General features: G+C 41.9%; 1 protein-coding gene and 1 non-coding gene across 2 annotated transcripts in view; one reads left to right on the top strand and one right to left on the bottom strand.

Moving 5' to 3' along the window:
- Positions 1–19401, bottom strand: part of DIS3L2 (DIS3 like 3'-5' exoribonuclease 2) — a 362585-nt gene extending 343184 nt beyond the window's left edge. Inside the window, exon 1 of the mRNA XM_068968636.1 lies at positions 19383–19401. The gene's annotated coding sequence lies outside the window, so the exon portion shown is untranslated. The remainder of the gene's footprint in view (positions 1–19382) is intronic.
- TRNAG-CCC (transfer RNA glycine (anticodon CCC)) lies at positions 16380–16451 on the top strand. The gene has a single exon. It is a non-coding gene; the product is annotated as a tRNA-Gly (tRNA).
- Positions 19402–19708: the final 307 nt, after the last annotated feature.

Here is a 19708-nt window from a genome sequence, read left to right as displayed (position 1 = left end):
TCTCATTGTTGAGTCAATGATTGCCACCAGGCCTCCATATCCTTAGGCACCTGGGAATATATTAATCAACGTATTTGGAATATAGAAAAGGAAATATAGTAGTTTTTAAGGTTAGCAATACTAGACTTTTTGAGTTAATGAATTTTCTCTTTTGTAATAGATCACTGTACTTTGTTATAAATCACTGTGTCCTTGCTATGTAAAAATGTAACTTTATCACTATCTTTAATAGATCTTAAGGGGAACATTGGTGAAAGGATTTTCATTTGTTGGGCTGATGTTTGCTGCTAAATCTCCATGTTCCCTGCCCTTATAACGAATATAACTAACATAGAGGAGAAATAAGTATTAACCTTTAAGCATATAGGAGAAATAAGTATTAACCTTTAAGATTAATCATGTTAACCTTGGGTTAAATAAATTCCTTTCTTGATTGTAACTCACTACACCCTTACCCTATAGGAATGTAACTTTATTTGGAGGGTGGTGCCTGGTTTAAGAAAAAACATCCTTGGAAAAAATAAGTCTTTTGGTTATCAGAAAGAAAGGATCATAAAATCCCTAAGACCTTTTTATGTGAAGCACCTGATTTTGATAAAGGTCAGGACTGCTGACCCCCGCGTGACTCTGTATTCATCCCTATATGTAACAAAAGGTACATAAGCAAACCCAAAAATAAAAATCGGATCAGTTCCCGGAAAGACTGATTCCCCCATGTCGTTTCTTTCTTGCTCCCTGTTTTTCTGGCTGAATTCCCATCTGGAGCATGGATGCTATTCCACGTAATCCAAGTTATTCAGCCTCTTTTTCTCCACTAATCTTCCTACTACACTATCCGTTTCTAATCTCTCTATATATCTGTAATTAAATATGTATTTTTCCAAGGACGCCGACGCCATCCCCACCTTCGAATTCCCTGGATCCACCGGGGCTGAACCCCGGCAGCACTCAGACCAAAATAATGCACAATTTGAATCTAACCATGAGGAAACACCAGACAAACCAGATGAGGAACAGCATATTTAAAAAGAAAAAAGGCTGTCTTCTTCAAAACCTATCATGTCGTAAAAGACAAAAAAGACTACAGAACTGTTCAAGATTAAAGGAGACAAGAGAAACGTGGCAAGCAAATGCCACGTGTGACCCCTCAACAGAGCCTATCCTCGAGGGGGAAGATGCTGAAAGAGACTTTACTGGACCAGCTGACAACTTGTAAGAGAGGGCCTATGAGTAAACTCCAGGAGCTGGTGATAGACAGGGAGGCCTGGCATGCGGCAGTCCATGGGGTTGCGAAGAGTCGGACACTACTGAGAGACTGAACTGATGATCAAAGTTGGATCAGTGTTAAATGAACTAAGTTGATAACTTTTCTTTAGGTGTGTAAAAAATATCCCTACTCTTGGAAAATACTGGCGGAAGTATTTAGGGGTAATCGTATGCAATCATGCACAATAATCTCAAGAAGCTCAAGAAAACTTTTATTTTATATATGTGTGTGTGCCTGTGTGTAGAGGATGAGACGGGGGGGGGGGGGGGGCGGGGTGAGTAAGCACAAAATGGGTATACGCACTCTTGGCCATTTATCCCAGAGAACTGAAAACTTAGGTTCACACAAAAACCTGCTTATGCATGTTTATAGCAACTTTATTCATGACAGCCAAACACTGAACACAACCCAGCTGCCCTTCAACAGATGAATGATTAAATAAGTGATGGTATATCCATGCCATGGAATACCGCTCAGCAGTAAAAAGGAACAAACTACTGCTACATGCAACAAGCTGGAGAAATCACAAAGGAACCACTTTGGGTGAAAAAAGTCAGTCTCAGAGGTTATGTACTACGTATCTCGTCCCATGTACAAAGCATTCTTGAAACAACAAATTACAGACAGAGAGTTTAGTGGCTGCCAGGGTTCAGGGAGGCAGAGAGCAAGGGAAATGACTACGGCTATGAAAGTGCAAGACAAGAGATCCCTCGAGTCAAGGATTCTTCTCTGTCTTGACTGTGGTAATCATACAAATCTACAGATGTGACAGAATGAAATACACACACAAGTAAAACTGGTAAAACTGCAGTAAGATGGGTGAGTTGTATTGATAATTAGTTTCCAAGTTGTGATATACTATAGCTCAACAAGAGGAAACTGGGTGAAATGCACACAGGATCTCTCTGTATTCTCTCTTACACCTGCATGTGATTCCACAAGTATCTCAAAACAAAGAGCCTAATTTAAAAGTAAAGTTTAAAAAGGATAAAAGTTAAAAACGACAAACAGCCAGAAAATAATTCACGGATAATGGTAAAGCACTAGAGGCATTCTGAGAACAGGAAAAGGCTGCCAGCTATACTACTGTTATTCAGTATTGTTCTAAAGAAGCTAGTTGTTGCATATGACAAAAAGCATAATATAAATATTAGGAAAGAGACAAAATGATCAACTATAAATGAAATCATAGTCTACCTAGAAAATCCAACATAATCAAGTGATAAAGTATTACAATAGGAGTTCAGTAGTGTCCAAATACAACACAGATGGTTGTTCTCTGGAACTGACTGAGGGTTTTTCAACTTTACAACAGTGTGAAAGCGACACACAGAGTTTCTGTAGAAACTCTACTTTGAATTTTGGTCTTTTCCTAGGCTAGTAATATATGGGAGGTAATCTACTGTGATGCTGAATAGTAGCAATGAGCTGCAGCAAGCAGTCATCCACACTCTTACAAGGGTGACCAACTGATACACGTACAATCATTCCGGACCCAGACAACCCTTCTGTTCTTCACTTTCAGTACAACATTCAATAAATTTCATGAGCTAGTCAACATTTTATTATAAAACAGACTTTGTGTTAGATGATTCTGCACCACTGAAGGCTAATATAAGTGTTCTGAACGCGTTTAAGGTGGCAAGGCTATGCTATGATGTTAGGTAGGTAGGTTAAGTGAAGTTAAGTGAAAGTCTTTTCGACCCCATAGACTATACAGTCCATGGAATTCTCCAGGCCAGAATACTTGAGTGGGTAGCCTTTCCCTTCTCCAGGGCATCTTCCCGACCCAGGAGCCAAACTGGAGTAGGATTCTTTACCAACTGAGCCACAAGGAAAGCCCAGTTAGGTAGGTTAGGTGTAATAATGGAGAAGGAAATGGCAACCCACTCCAGTACTCTTGCCTGGAAAATTCCATGGATGGAGGAGCCTGGTAGGCTACAGTCCATGGGTGCAAAGGGTCGGTCACAACTAAGCAAGTTCGCTGGTTCACTGATTTGAGAAGTAATTCCAGATGATACCACTCTAATGGCAGAAAGTGAAGAAGAACTGAAGAGCCTCTTGATGAGGGTGAAAGAGAAGAGTAAAAAAGTTGGCTTGAAATTGAACATTCAAAAAACTAAGATGAGGGCATTTAGTCTCATCACTTCATGGCAAATAGAAGGGTAAAAAGTGGAAGCAGTGACAAAGTTTATTTTCTTGGGCTCCAAAAACATTGCAGATAGTGACTGCACCCATGAAGTTAAAAGACACTTGCCCTTTGAAGGAAAAGTTATGACAAACCTTGACAGGGTATTAAAAAAGCAGAGACATCACTTTGCCAACAAAGGTCCATCTAGTCAAAGCTATGATTTTTCCAATAGTCATGTATGGATGTGAGGACTGGACCATAAAGAGGCTGAGTGCCAAAGAACTGATGCTTTTGAATTGTGGTGCTGGAAAAGACTCTTGAGAGTCCCCTGGACTGCAAGGAGATCAGACCACTAAATTTTAAAGGAAATCAACTCTGAATATTCATTGGAAGGACTGAAGCTGAAACTCCAATACTTTGGCCACCTGATGTGAACAGCCAGCTCATTGGAAAAGACCCTGATGCTGGGAAAGATAGAAGGCAGGAGAAGGGGACGCCAGAGGATCAGATGGTTAGAGCATCACCAACTCAATGGACATGAATTTGAGCAAACTCCATGAGATAGTGGAGGACAGAGGAGCCTGGTGTGCTGCAGTCCATGGGATCTCAAAGAGTCGGATGTGACTTAGTGACTGAACAAGGATCCCATCATAAGTAAGATCTGTATATAAAAGTCAACAGTCTTTTTATTATATTCCACTAATAATAAATTTCCATGGGGTCACAAAGAGTCGGACCTGAGTGAGCAACTGAACTGAACTGAATAATCAATTAGAAAATTTTGTAAAAAAGAATTTTGTTCTATTTATATATACTTTTAAATTGTTTACATAAGACATTTGCAATTGTTTTTTAATACTTAATTTTTTTCCCCAGGAATATAATGACTACGTACCTCTAATAAGCTTCTCCAAAACAATGTATTCCCAGTTCTTCCCCATTAAGTATTGTGTTTATTTTTCTCTGATTTGCTCTTCCTCAGTATCTAGTCCGCACTTCACTTGAGAACCCAAAGATTCTAGAAAGCAGATTCTAACCTATTTTCCAGTTCCCCAAAGCTTCAAGTACTTGGAACAAGCCTAAGCCAGATATAAAGATGAAGATCTAAGGTTTCTTTCAGCTCTGAATATCCATCTTGCCAGGAGCTAGAATCCCTTCAATCAGCTCTAGGAGACTCTAAGAGTGCATCCTTCTGAAGACCTCAGGAACATTTTCAAGAGGTTTCTCTCTCCTATGAATTCCAATTTCACAGTCAGTGAAGCTCATTCTAGAGTAGAATCACGTTTAATCCATCCATTTCTAGTCAGGGCCTCTCACATGAGCCCCCATTTCAAATTCGAGCTGCTGCTAAACGACCATCAGCCCAATCCATTTCCTCCAGGTGGATCTGTTGTGTGGTGCATCCTAGGCAAAAGCCAAGACCATGTCTCGGTCCTTACACAGAGTCCTTATACGTTCCTGCTAAGTTCGAGGTCTCCCAGGATAACAAGAAACATCCTCAGTTAAGAAGCAAAAAGGATAGAAGGAAATAAATTATTTTCATAGTTCTTGAAGAGCATGGAGCCTATTAGAGAAGGAAAGAATGGCATAGAATTTTAAGAAAAGGAAGAATTTCCTTCATCTTATTTTAATATAAATTCAACTCTCTTGTAACATTTTCATTCCAAAAACAGCAGGGGATTAAATTCTCAAATAAAATATGGCACTGGCCTACACCATCCTAAAAATGCCAGCAGTCTAGCAATGAACCATCTCTTTAATTGCCTTTGCTTCCCAAAGTGTAAGAAAGGAAACTCCCACTCAGACACAGCACATTCATAATGATCATTCTCTTCAGAAAGTAGGATTACTAAGGATTCTCACTTTAATGCATACATTTTAGTAATGTTTGGTTTTTTCTTTCTTATAAGAGCGTGAACTACTTTTGTCAAACATTATATATACATTTATTTTTTAACTCTATTCACTAATAATAAAAACAGTCTAGATTTGTTGATTAAAAATAATTATGCTTTCTCATAAATCAAGTTGGTTCAGTAATTTAAGAGGTTTTCAATATTTATAGATAATATGACTGCCCATCTTGAAAAATCTCAAAGGATAAACTCACAAATTATTAAGACTAATGATTTCAGCAAGAATGACAGAAAAGGCAGATTCAACAACAAAAAATTATCAATAAAATTCCTATATGCCCACAATAGTTAATTTTAAAATATGAGAGGATAAAAGATCAATTCTAAGTAACAACCAAAATAACAAAATGTTGAGGAATTGAGACTTCCATGGCGGTGCAGTAGTTAAGACTCTGTGCTTCCAATGCATGGGGCACAGGTCAGATACAGTCAAAAAACCCAACCTAAGCACAACTGAATTCCAGTCACAACTTTTTTACAGAAACTAAGAAGCTGATCTCAAAAATCAAATGGAAGAAAAAACGGGCAAAGAATGTGAATAGACATTCTTTCAGAAAAGATATATTAATAGCCAAGAAGTTCATGAAAAGATGTCCAACATCATTAGTCATTAAAAAATACAAATCAAAAACAATGAGGCTCCATTCATACTCAAATCTAGAAAATAACTCCTAGACACCCGTTGGTGGTGGCTTTAATCACTCAGTTGCCTCTGACTCTTTGCAACCCCATGGACTGTAGCCCTGCGGGCTCCTCTGTCCATGGGACTTCCCAGGCAGGAATACTGGAGTGGCTGCCATTTCTTCTCCAGGGGACCTTCCCGACCCAGGGATCAAACCTGTGTCTGCTTGCACTGCAGGCAGATTCTTTACCGCTGAGCCCACCAGGGAAGCCCAGTCACCTGGTAGGGAGTTAGAAAGCCTTGATTTTCATCTTTTCTTCTGAAGTTGCATCAGCAAGGAATTCATAGGGGTAGAGAGGGTTTACAGCAAAAGACATGTGTGTGCTCTTTGACGAAACTCACTGAGAACCACCAGTGATCACTTCAGGGGGCTCCAGAAAGAAGGGCAGTTGTCGGAACCAAATAGTAAAAAGGTTTGCTGAAGATAATTAAAAGCCCTGCAAGAAGAATGATGTGACTTGAACAATAAGACATTTTTCCATTAATTATTTTTTAACCAACTGAAACATAATGAAATCCTGGATGAAACCTCAGCTCTCAATTCCTCTGATATATAAAGATCAGAGTGAGTCCAGTTGAGCACTTGAAGTGTCAGGACCAATTCTGCATGTGGTGGGCAGTTGTGAGTGCAAAGACAGTATCACATGTACTCCTTCCTACTAGCAGCCAGAAGTAAAAAAGTCCCAAAGAAACAGGCTTGGGCTCTGCCCACAACACTGTCATCTGAGCATTCCTTTCATTAGAACAATACAAGATTATACAATGACCCTTAAGTTGAAGCAGGATTCTAGATGCCTGAGAAAGTGGGATACTCTAAGGGTATGGTAAGCTGACTGCTGACACAATCAATAAATGAATTAGCAAAAAGTATGCTGACTTCTTCTGAAGGAATTTTATGAACACAAGATTTAAGACTTCTTATACAATAAGCAATGCAATCACAAATACTAATAAAGGTTGGATGGCATCACTGACTCAATGGGCATGAGTATGAGTAAACTCTTGGCGTTTGTGATGGACAGGGAGGCCTGGCATGCTGCAGTCCATAGGGTCGCAAAGAGTCAGACACGACTGAGCAACTGAACTGAACAGAAGGGTGCTATGAACTAAAGGTGGTGCTGGAGAAGACTCTTGAGAGTCCCCTGAACTGCAAGGAGATCAAACCAGTCAATCTTAAAGGAAATCAGTCCTGAATATTCATTGGAAGGACTGATGCTAAAGCTGAAACTCCAATACTTTGGCCACATGATGCAAAGAACTGACTCATTGGAAAAGACCCTGATGCTGGGAAGGATTAAAGGCAGGAGGAGAAGGGGACGACAGAGGATGAGATGGTTGGATGGCATCACTGACTCGATGGACATGAGTTTGAGCAAGCTCTGGGAGTTGGTGATGGACAGGGAAGCCTGGTATGCTTCTGTCCATAGGGTCTTAAAAGAGTCTGACACAACTGAGCGACTGAACTGAAGAGTGCTATGCAAGAAAATGTTATTAATCAATCAATAAACCTAGAAATGAATTATGTGCAAGACCGTACTAAGGAATGAAGGGAAATTTTAAAGTCTACATCTCTGAATCAGAAGCATGCAGCAGTTGACATATATGAAAAAGCTGTGTTGGGGACTTCCTTGCTGGTCCAGGGGTTAAGAATCTGCCTTGCAATGCAGGGGACGGGACACAGGTTCAATCCCTGGTCTGAGAACTAAGATCCCACATGCTACAGAGCAACTAAAACCCATGCACTGCAACTACTGAGCTTGTATGCCGCAACCACAGAGATTACATTAAGATGGCAATTCTCCCCAAATTATTGATAGATACAATACAACCTGAATCAAATTCTCAAGCAGAGTTTTATGAAAAGCTGACAAGCTGACTGTAAAATTAATATGAAATGAAAAGGACCTCAAAAAGCCAAAGTCTGCAGAAAGAACAGCAAAGCTGAAGGACTTACACTGTCTGATTTCAAGTCTTTTTTACAAAGCTATAGTAATCAAATCAGCATAGTACTGGCATCAATACAGATCAACAGATGAATGAAAACAAAAGAAAATCCAGAAATGGAACCAAAAACATATACAAATTTTCAACTGTGGTATAACCTAGGTACAAGGGAATTTAGTGAAAATATAGTCTTTTCAACAAACAGTTCTAGAACAATCAGATTCCATATACTTAAAAATGAACTCTGATCCATACCTTGCACTATGTATAAAAACTAACTGAAAGTAGATCACACGTCTACAGTAAAGTGAAAGCATTAGTCACTCAGTCCTGTCAGACTCTTTGCAAACCCATGGACTGTAGCCCACCAGGTTTCTCTGTCCATGGAATTCTTCAGGCAAGAATACTGGAGTGGGTTGCCATTCCCTTCTCTAGGGGATACTCCTGACCCAGGTCAAACCCAGATCTCCTGCATTGCAGGCAGATCCTTTACCATCTGAGCCACCAGGGATATAGGTCTAAAAGTAAAATCTAAAACTAAAGCTTCTAGAACATATTACAAACATATTATTGTGAAAATAGGCAAAGAAAGTTTTTAAGCAAGAAAAGCAGAATCCATAAAAGAAAAAATTGTTAAGTTGGACTTCATCAAAATTAAGAACTGCTCTTCAAAAGTCATCATTTAAGAGAATAAAAAGAAATTAGGAGAAAACATGGTGGAAAGTTCTGACAAAACGTGGTCCACTGGAGAAAGGAATGTCAAACCACTTCAGTATTCTTGCCTTGAGAACCCCATGAACAGTATGAAAAGGCAAAGAGATGTGACACTGAAAGATGAACTCCCCAGGTCAGTAGGTGCCCAATATGGTACTGGAGAAGAGAGGAGAAATAGCTCCAGAGAGAATGAAGAGACAGAGTCAAAGCGAAACAACACCCAGTTGTGGATGTGACTGGTGATAGAAGTAAAGTCCGATGCTGTAAAGAGCAATATTGCATAGGAACCTGGAATGTGAGGTCCATGAATCAAGGTAAATTAGAAGTGGTCAAACAGGAGATAGCAAGAGTGAACATCAACATTTTAAGGTGAAGGTGAAGTCGCTCAGTCATGTCCGACTCTTTGCAACCCCGTGGACTGTAACCTACTAGGCTTCTCCATCCCTGGGATTCTCCAGGCAAGAATACTGGAGTGGATTGCCATTTCCTTCTCCAGGGGATCTTCCCGACCCAGGGATCAAACCCAGGTCTCCCACATTGGAGGCAGACGCTTTAACCTCTGAGCCACCAGGGAAGCCCATCAACAACATTTTAGGAATCAGTGAACTAAAATGGACCAGAATGGGTGAATTTAATTCAGATGAATTAAATTAAATTAAATTCTTGTGGGCAAGAATCCATTAGAAGAAATGGAGTAGCCCTCATAGTCAACCAAAGAGTCCGAAATGCAGTACTTGGGTGCAAGAATGATCTCTGTTCATTTTCAAGGCAAACCATTCAATATTTCAGTAACCCAAGGCTGTGCCCCAAGCACTGATGCTGAAGAAGCTGAAAGGTTCTATGTAGACCTACAAGACATTCTAGAACTAACACCAAAAAAAGATGTCCTTTCATCATAGGGGGCTGGAATACAAAAGTAGGAAGTCGAGAGATACCTGGACTAACAAACAAGTTTGGCCTTGGAATACAAAATGAAGCAGGGCAAAAGCTAACAGTTTTGCCAAGAGAACACACTAGTCATAGGAAACACCCTCTTCCAATGACACAAGAGATGACTCTACACATGGACATCACCAGATGGCCAATACCAAAATCAGATTGATTACATTCTTTGCAGCCAAAGATGGAGAAGCTCTATACAGTCAGCAAAAACAAGACCAGGAGCTGATTGTGGCTCACATCATGAACTCTGTTTGGAAGTGACAAACAGATTCAAGGGATCAGATCTGATAGAGTGCCTGCCTGAAGAACTAGGGACACAGGTTTAAGACACTGTGCACAGGGCGGTGATCAAGACCATCCCCAAGAAAAAGAAATGCAAAAAGGCAAAATGGTTGTCTGAGGAGGTCTTAAAAATAGCTGAGAAAAGAAGAGATGCAAAAGGCAAAGGAGAAAAGGAAAGATATACCCATTTGAAAGCAGAGTTCCAAAGAATAGCAAGGAGGGATAAGAAAGCCTTCTTCAGTGATCAACGCAAAGAAATAGAGGAAGACAACAGAATGGGAAAGACTAGAGATCCTGTCAAGAAAATTTCATGCAAACATAGGCACGATAAAGGACAGAAACCGTATAGGCCTAACAGAAGCAGAAGATATTAAGAAGAGGTGGAAAGAATACACAGAACTACACAAAAAAGATCTTCATGACCCAGATAACCACGATGGTGTGATCACTCACCTAGAGCCAGACATCCTAGAATGCGAAGTCAAGTGGGCCTTAGGAAGCATCACTACAAACAAAGCTAGTGAAGGTGATGGAATTTCAGTTGAGCTATTTCAAATCCTAAAAGATGATGCTGTAAAAGTGTTTCACTCAATATGCCAGCTAATTTGGAAAACTCAGCAGTGGCCACAGGACTGGAAAAGGTCAGTTTTCATTCCAATCCCAAAGAAAGGCAATGCCAAAGAATGCTCAAACTACTGCACAATTGCACTCATCTCACATGTTTAGCAAAGTAACGCTCAAAATTCTCCAAACTAGGCTTCAACAGTATGTGAACAGTGAAATTCCAGATATTTAAGCTGGATTTAGAAAAGGCAGAGGAAAGTGAAAGAAAGTGAAGTCGCTAAGTTGTGCCCGACTCTTTGGGACCCTATGGACAGTAGCCTGCACCAAGCTCCTCCATCCATGGGATTTTCAAGGCTAGAGTACTGTAGTGGGTTGCCATTTCCTTCTCCAGGGTATCTTCCCAACCCAGGGATCACACCCAGGTCTCTCACATTGTAGACAGATGCTTTACCGTCTGAGCCACCAGGGAAGTAGAGATCAAATTGCCAATATCCGTTGGATCAGCAAAAAAGCAAGAGAGTTCCAGAAAAATATCTACTTCTGCTTTATTAAATATGTCAAAGCCTTTGACTGTGGATTACAACAAACTGTGGAAAATTCTTCAAGAGATGGGAATACTAGACCACCTTACCTGCCTCCTGAGAAATCTGTATGCAAGTCAAGAAGCAAGTTAGAACCGGACATGGAACAACTGACTGGTTCCAAATTGGGAAAGGAGTACATCAAGGCTGTATATTGTCACCCTGCTTATTTAACTTAAATGCAGAGTACATCATGCAAAATGCCGGGCTGGTGGAAGCACAAGCTGGAATCAAGATTGCCAGGAGAAATATGAATAACCTTAGATATGCAGATGACACCACCCTTATGGCAGAAAGTGAAGAGAAATTAAAGAGTCTCTTAATAAAAGTTAAAGAGAAGAGTGAAAAAGCTGGCTTAAAACTCAACATTCAAAATACTAAGATTATGGCATCTGGCCCCATCTCTTCATGGCAAATAGATGGGGAAACAATGGAAACAGTGATGGACTTATTTTCTTGGGCTCCAAAATCACTGCAGATGGTGACTGTAGCCATGATATTAACAGAAGCTTGCTCCTTGGATGAAAAGCTATGACCAACCTAGACAGCATATTAAAAAGCAGAGACTTCAGTTTGCCAACAAAAGTCTGTCTAATCAAAACTATGGTTTTTCCAGTAATCATGTATGCATGTGAGAGTTGGACCATAAAGAAAGCTGAGTGCCACAGAATTGATGCTTTTGAACTGTGGTGTTGGAGAAGACTCTTGAGAGTCCCTTGGACTGCAAGGAGATCAAACCAGTCAATCCTAAAGGAAATCGGTCCTGAATATTCATCAGAAGGACTGATGCTGAAGCTGAAGTTCCAATACTTTGGCCACTTGATGGGAAGAACTGACTCACTGGAAAAGACCTTGATGCTGGGAGGGATTAAAGGCAGGAGGAGAAGGGGACAACAGAGGATGAGATGGTTGGATGGCATCACTGACTTGATGGACATGAGTGTGAGTAAGGTCCGGGAGTTAGTGATAGACAGGGAAGCCTGCTGCAGTCCATTGGTTCACAGAGTCAGACACAGCTGAGAGACTGGATTGAACTGAGGAGAAAACATTTGCAAATCCTGTGTCTGAAAAAGGATATACATCCAGAATATATAAAGAAGTTCTAAAAATCAGTGATAAGAAAACACACTCAATTAAAAATGGACAAACCATTTTTTGTCCATTCCACCAAAGAAGTTATATGGAAAGGAAATAAGCTCATGAAAAGACACACAACATCTTAGTCCTTAGAGAAATACAATTTAAAATCACCATGAGATACCATTCCACATCTATAAGAAAGACTAAAATTGAAAAGACTGACCATGCTAAGTGTTGGCAAGGATGTGGAAGAACTGGACCTCTTATACACTGCTGGTGGTAAAGCAAAAGAATACAGCCACTTTAGAAAATTTTGACAGTTTCTTTAAAATTATGTTCCTACCACATGATCTAGCCATTTTACTTCTATGTGCTTAACCAAGAGAAATAAAAGTACATATCCATACAGAAAGACTGGTACACAAATTTTCATAACAACCTCATTTGTTACCAACTAAAAATTGGAAATGACCAATATGTCCAACAATACGTGAATGTATCAATAAACTGCAGTATATCCCTTCAAAGGAATAGTATTCAGCATTAAAGAGGAATCAACTACTGACATACTAAAGAATGAATATCAAAATAATCATGCTAAGTGAAAGAAGCATAACCACAGACTATATGATTCCATTTATATACCACTCTAGGAAATTCTACCAAACGAGATTAATATATAATTACAGAATGATCAGTAGTTGTCTTGGATGGGGGTCAAGGAGCCAAGGATGTAATGAAAGTTTTGGGGGTGATGGATATGTTCACTATCCTGTCTGTGATGACAGTCTCATAAGTACATATATCTATCAAAATTTTATAAATTACAAATTTTTTATAAGTACTGTTTATATATGTTGATTATATCTCAGTAAACCAGCTTTGTAAAAACATGGTCTTGACCAATAATTAATAATGCTTCATGGTCCAATTATTAAAAGTATTTCCTGCTAATAATGTACGTGTTAGTCACTCAGTCGTGTCCAAACTTTTGAAATCCCATGGACTATAGCCCACCAGGTTTCTCTGTCCATGGAATTCTCCAGGCAAGAATACTGGAGTGGGTTGTCATGCCCTTCTCCAGGGGATCTTCCCAATCCAGGGATCAAACCCAGGTCTCCCGCATTGCAGGCAGATTCTTTACCATTATGAGCTACCTGGGAAGCCCAAATAACGTATAGTTATAAAATTCACAGAGCATCTTTACTTGCAAAATACTAAGCAAGACTGATTTGAACTGACAAAATTCAGTAAATCATGGTAACAAATGTCTTAATGCAGCAAAAGATACATGAACAATGCAAATATATTTTCATTTTTTAAATGTAAGATAACTAAAAAGAATAACCACCATGTAAATTATGGATCTTAAATTGGATTAAACAAAAATACCATGTGTTGTTATCTCCTTCCTGGTACAACTGCTACTACAGTTTCATATTCAACACTCTAAAACTGACTAAAGCGGACCATGGCAAAGAGAGAAAGAAGCAACTATTCCCACGCAGAGAAATGCTCTCTAAAAGACATGAAACTACACAGAAATGTTTGGAGATTCTCTGCAAATCCCTCAGCACCTAGACAATCACTAGAAACCTCTTCCTCATCAAAGCCTAATGGGAGACAGCAAAGTTCCTCAGTTAGCATTATATAACTTCCTGCCTCCTCCTGGTTTGGGCACCCAAGCTCTCAAGTCTCTTAAATATGCCAACAGTTACTGTCCTTCATTTGAAGGATTCTTCAAACCACAGGGAACAGGTGACTTCCTACTGTATCCACCTACTTCATTACTTGCCCTTTTCCTTGGGGCTCCTTTCGATCTTAGGTTGATGTTGATACAGCTAGCATTCATGCTGAAATCAGACCCTGACTCAGAGAAGTAGGATGATTCAGGGTGGGATTCCCAGGTGGTGGTAGTGGTAAAAAAAAGTATTAGTTGCTCAGTCATGTCCAGCTCTTTGCAACCCCATGGACTACAGCCCGCCAGTCTCCTCTGTCCATGGAATTCTCCAGGCAAGAATATTGAAGTGGGTTGCCATTCCCTTTTCCAAGTGTGAAGAACCCACCTGCCAATGCAGGAGACTTAAGAGATGAGGGTTCGATCCCTGGATTGGGAAGATCCCCTGGAGGAGAGTATGGCAACCCACTCCAGTATTCTTGCCTGGAAAATTCCATGGACAGAGGAGACTGATGGGCTATGGTCCACAGTGTCGCAGAGTCTGAAGCGACTTAGCATGCACAATGCAGAGTTGTGGAAGGATCATGGACTTTGAAATCAGACATGGGTTCATGTGTGCGTGCATGCCAAGTCATTTCAGTCCTGTCCGACTCTTTGCAACCATATGGACCATAGCCTGCCAGGCTCCTCTGTCCATGGGATGCTCCAGGCAAGAATACTGGAGTGCCATGCCCTTCTCCAGGGGATCTTCCTGACCCAGGGATCAAACCTGGGTCTCCCGCATTGCAGGCACTAGGGAAGCCGGAACCCTGAGAACACGCGCACAAAAAGACAAATACTGTGTGATGCCACTGATATGAGGTACTTATCGTACTCAAGATCAGAGACAGAAAGTAGATGAATAGTTGCCAGAGGCTGGGAAGAATATAAGTCATGGTTTAATGGGTAAAGAGTTTCAGTTTTACAGGATGAATAGTTCCGGAGATGAATGATGATGACTGCAAGACATTATGAATATATTTAATACCACTGAACAGCACACGGAAAATGGATAAGATGGCAAATTTTGGATTTTGTGTATTTTATCACAATTTTTTAAAACAGGGGGGCTGTTTTTGGACTAGTGGTTGATTGCACTTGACTAAATCCATGAGTTAATCACCTAATTGCAGCTCTGGGGCATCCAGTTCTTGCTACGGTTCCAAATTAAATGCTCTCTGAAAAGCTCTTGTCAAATCCTCTACCTCTTGTGACACAACACAGAGGAGCATCCTGTGTAGCTCCCACCACCCTCAGTCTAACAGAGATAACAAGAATTCTGCCTGCGCTTCCTTCACATTACCAACAATGGCACAGATGGCCAGACCGCAGAGGGAGTCACAGAACCATTCCAGGCCCATAGCAGGATTTGCACATGTGCTCGACAGTATTTGAATGAAAACGAGCTTCATTTCCTACAGAAACTCCCCAGAGGAAACAAAATACTTCTGAAGGTTAAAATAAAAGGACACTGCAACTTGGATCCTATGAGGTTGATCCTCTAAGGCTGGTCAACATTACAGAAAACCAAAGTTTGGGATAAATGTGGAAACTGAAAACAAAAGTTTACAAATATTCCCCACACAAGAAAATCCTCTGCTATACCATTTCTGTACTTAAAATACTGAGCCACCTCAAAATCATTTCCAATCCAATACCTAAAATCAACTGGTCTGTAAGCGTTGTGAGGTGAACACTATAAAATGGGGTATAAATACGATTCTTTCAAAACCACTGAGCAGTAATAAAACTCACAAATAAGCACAAATCTTTGTCTCAAAATAAATCAGTCAAGCTAAAAAGTTTAACGTGTTCTTTTTCTTTTCTGATGGCTTCTTCATCAAACTGTGCAGGGGAACTCAGGTATTTGCCATGGGCGAATACATGCCATAATGAGAGGGAAAAGGACAGGCAGGATTTGAACTGACTGATGGGAGAAGGAAGGACACGTGCAGAGGAGGAATATGAAGGAAGGTACAGGGGACACAGCTTGTATAATTTCACTTCTCTGAAGTATCTGGAGTAGTCGAAATCATGATAACAGAAAGTAGAATGGTGACTGCCAGGAGCTGGTGGGAAGGAGAAATAGGGAATTGTTCAATGGGTACAGAGATTGGTTTTTTTAAGATGAAACAGGGTGAGCAATGTTACACAACAGTGTAAATACAGTTAACTGTACACTTAAAAATGGTCAAGAGGGTAAATTTTAGACTATGCACTTTTTAAACTACAATTAGAAAAAAAGAGTCACAGAAATTAGTGCCCTGGCAGTCATACTAATGCAAAAATATTTCAAACTGACTAACTTCAGTGTTCAGTCCTAATCTCTACAATTCCTTTTTTCCCTAAATTGGAAAAAAATAGTAGACGCACCTTGCTAATGGTACAAGCAGGTTTCCTTAACTACAATAAAACTTAAGGAGCGAGAAAACCAAAAGAAGACAATACAAACACTAAGTGATGGTAGAAAATACAAAGCAGGCTAGTCAAACACAATCTAATTGTGTCATCCCCACCCACAATCTAGTCTAGGGCTCCAAGGAAAGCTGTACAGGGACTTCCCTGGTGGTCCAGTGGCTAAGACTCTGTGCTCCCAATGCAGGGGCCCAGGTTCAATCCCTGGTCAGGGAACGAGATCCCACATGCCACAACAAAGATCATAGATCCTGCGTGCCACAACTAACACCAGGCGTGACCAAATAAATTAAAATTAAATTTAATTTTTAAAAAACTGTATGGAAGCTTCTCTTTATACCAAGAATAAAGAAAAACTCTTCCACCTGCTTGCAAGGCCCAGCACCTTCTGGCCCACTCCACCAGACCCCTCTCCCCCCAGGTTCTTCTATATGCTTCCTGATCCATACACAGGCCTGTACCTTAAGTCCCCAGTTATCTCCATGAACCCTGCCATCACAGAGTCTTTTTACCCTTGCATTTGTTCTGACTGGAACATTCTTTCTTTCCTGTGTATCCTTCAGATCTCAGTTCAAATGTCACTTCTGGGATTTCCCTAACTCAAATACTTGTCACTGTTGCAGTTTTACATTCGTGTGGTTAATCTGCTGGAATCTGCTGATCACGACGATCTTGTATGCATTCACTTTCCCCCATTTCCAATGCTAAACTCAGCACCTAGTACCAACTAAGCACTCAAATACCTGTTGAATAAGTGAATGGGCACCAAATCTATAAAAAAATAATAAAATATCACAGAATGTTTCCTTAGGAGTTTGGGCATCTTCACAAATCAATCTTGGAGAACGCCCAAAGCAACTGAGCCTAAAGTCCCTACTCAATTCTTTAAAAAAACAAAAAAGTCAACTCAAATGCCTGTATAAATTTCCCTGGCCCTTCTGTCTCTAAGCAAATACTGAGCATTCTAAGCACTTAATAAATACTTAACTGAAATGAAATTATACTCTTTTGAATAATGGATTTTTATATTTAAACTCCTGCATTTAGTCCCAAATAATATTTCCAAAAATTGTTCATATGCCTCAGTTTTATCTCCATTACCATTGGATTAATTATAATGTCGTTATCCAATAACGTTCAAATAAGGCTTAGCGCAGGGGGTCCCCAAAGCCCATGGTAGGGGTCGTGGCCTGTTAGGAGCTGGGCAGCACAGCAGGAAGTGAATCGCCGGAAAGCAAGCGAAGCTTCCTGTGTATTTATAGCCGCTTCCCATCGCTCCCATTACAGCCTGAGCTCCACCTCCTGCCAGATCAGCAGCCACATTCGATTCTCACAGGAGCTCGAACCAAAACAAGACTGTGGAGTAGACTGACGTAAGCAACACACTTCAGGTGTCATTGTCCCCCAGCACCCCTGGATGGGACCATCCAGTTGCAGGAAAACAAGCTCAGAGCTCCCACTGATTCTGCACTATGGTGAGTTGTACAACTATTCCATTATATGTAAAACTATTCCATTTTATGTGCGTTCATGCTAAGTCGCTTCCGACTCTGTGACCCTATGGACTATAGCCCTCCAGGCTTCTCTGTTCATGGGATTCTCCAGGCCTGAGTACTGGAGCGGGTTGCCATGCACTCTTCCGGGGGTTCTTTCCCACCCAGGAATCGATCCGTCATGTCTTAGCTTACATCTCCTACATTGGCAGGCGGGTTCTTTACCACTAGTGCCACCTGGGAAGCCCCATTTCATTATACATCATAATGTAATACTAGAAATGAAATGCACAATAAATGTAATGTACTTGAATCAACCCACGCCATCCATGCAACCCCAGAAAAATTACCTTCAGGAAACCAGTCCCTGGTGCCAAAAAGATTAGGACTTGCTGGCTTAGAGCATCCTTAGTCCCACCGCTTCAAACACAGTTAAGGGAGGTTTTCAGTCCTTTGTATTTTAATATAAATTTTACTTTGTCAATTTCTGGGGTGGAGCGGGGGTGGTGGGGGGGGAGGGGGTCGGGGGGTTGGAAACAGGCCAGCTGGGATTTTACTATTGTGTTGAAACTGTTTTCAAATGTAAATCAGAGATATTAACACCTGTCCCTACTTTTTTAACGTGGTAAATGTCACTTGAGTCTTTTTTCCCAAAATCTACTCAGTCCCAAGGAGAGTTCCTTCTGTAGAAAACTATTAAGACACAAAATCTAACTCACAGAATACTAAATAAACTAAAATTCCCAGGTAGCTCAGCTGGTAAAGAATTTGCCGGCAATGCAGGAGACCCCGGTTCAATTTCTGGGTTGGGAAGTTCCCCTGCAGAAGCAACAGGCTACCCACTCCAGTATTCTTGGGATTCCCTGGTAGCTCAGACAGTAAAAGATTCCGCCTGCAATGCGGGAGGCCTGGGTTCCATCCCTGGGTTGGGAAGATCCCTTGGAGGAGGGCATGGCAACCCACTCCAATACTCTCGCCTGGAGCATCCCCGTGGACAGGGCAGCCTGGCGGGCTACAAGTCCATAGGGTCGCAAAGACTCCGACGAGACTCAGCACAGCACAAATAAACTAAAAACCAGAAAGCTAATTCCCAGCTAAAGGACCAGTTCGAAATGTTGAACTAGAAGAGTCTCCACGATCAACGAAGCAGATAAAAGTATACCACTCTGGAAGGCGCAAAGCAACAGACAAACATCAAGTATTACAGCAAAGTGGCTGCTGGTCAGGAATCCTAAGGCGCCCCTCCCCTGTCAATCCCAAACATCTATCAGGACCCAACAGAATGCGTCCACAGGTAACCCGAACCTCGGGAAGGGTCCCGAGTTAAACAGTAAGCAACAGGCTGTTTAACTCTACTTTTCCTCCCGGGGCATCATACTGGGTACAAGGGAGGGCCGGCGGGGCTCAGGCGTGAGGAGCCGGGCCTGGGAGACCAGGTGGGCCCTGAGCGGGGGGCGTGGGGTGGGCAGGGGCGACGCCAGGGCCGGGGAATCGATGCCAGAGACAGAGAGCACTTGCGTCTGGCCGCCGGCGCAGGTGCCCCTACCTCCCCGAAGGGTCGCGGTGGCCTTGAAGGCCAGCCCCGGGGTCGATTCTGGGGAGGGGTCGAGGTGGGCGCGCGGGCGCAGGGGGGCCGGGGGCGGGGAGGCCTCACCGTGGCTCCCGGGAAGCCAGCGCCGCCGCCTTCCCGCAGTTGCTAAGGAGAATGCTCTTCCGGGTCACTGGCGCCGAGTTGTAGAGGCAACGGTGGCCGGGAGGGGCCAAAAGCGAAGCGCGAGGGTGAGCGCGCGCGGCCGCGGCGGTGGTCTCCGCGGTAGTTCTGTTGCGGCGGCGGCGGCAGCAGAGCCCTAGCGGAGGGCTCTCCCGGGGGCCAGCTGTAGCCAGTGGCTCTAGATGCTGGCCCCCTGCTCCCGGGCCAGCGGCTGGCGGGCGACCTCCCGCCCCTGCTCCTGATCGCGCCCAGCCCCAGTCTTCGGTACC

This window comes from Capricornis sumatraensis, chromosome 3, assembly GCF_032405125.1.
Source record: "Capricornis sumatraensis isolate serow.1 chromosome 3, serow.2, whole genome shotgun sequence".
Taxonomy (NCBI): Eukaryota; Metazoa; Chordata; class Mammalia; order Artiodactyla; family Bovidae; genus Capricornis; species Capricornis sumatraensis.
The sequence above is the reverse complement of the archived record's forward strand: the minus strand, read 5'-3'. Positions and strand labels throughout refer to the sequence as shown.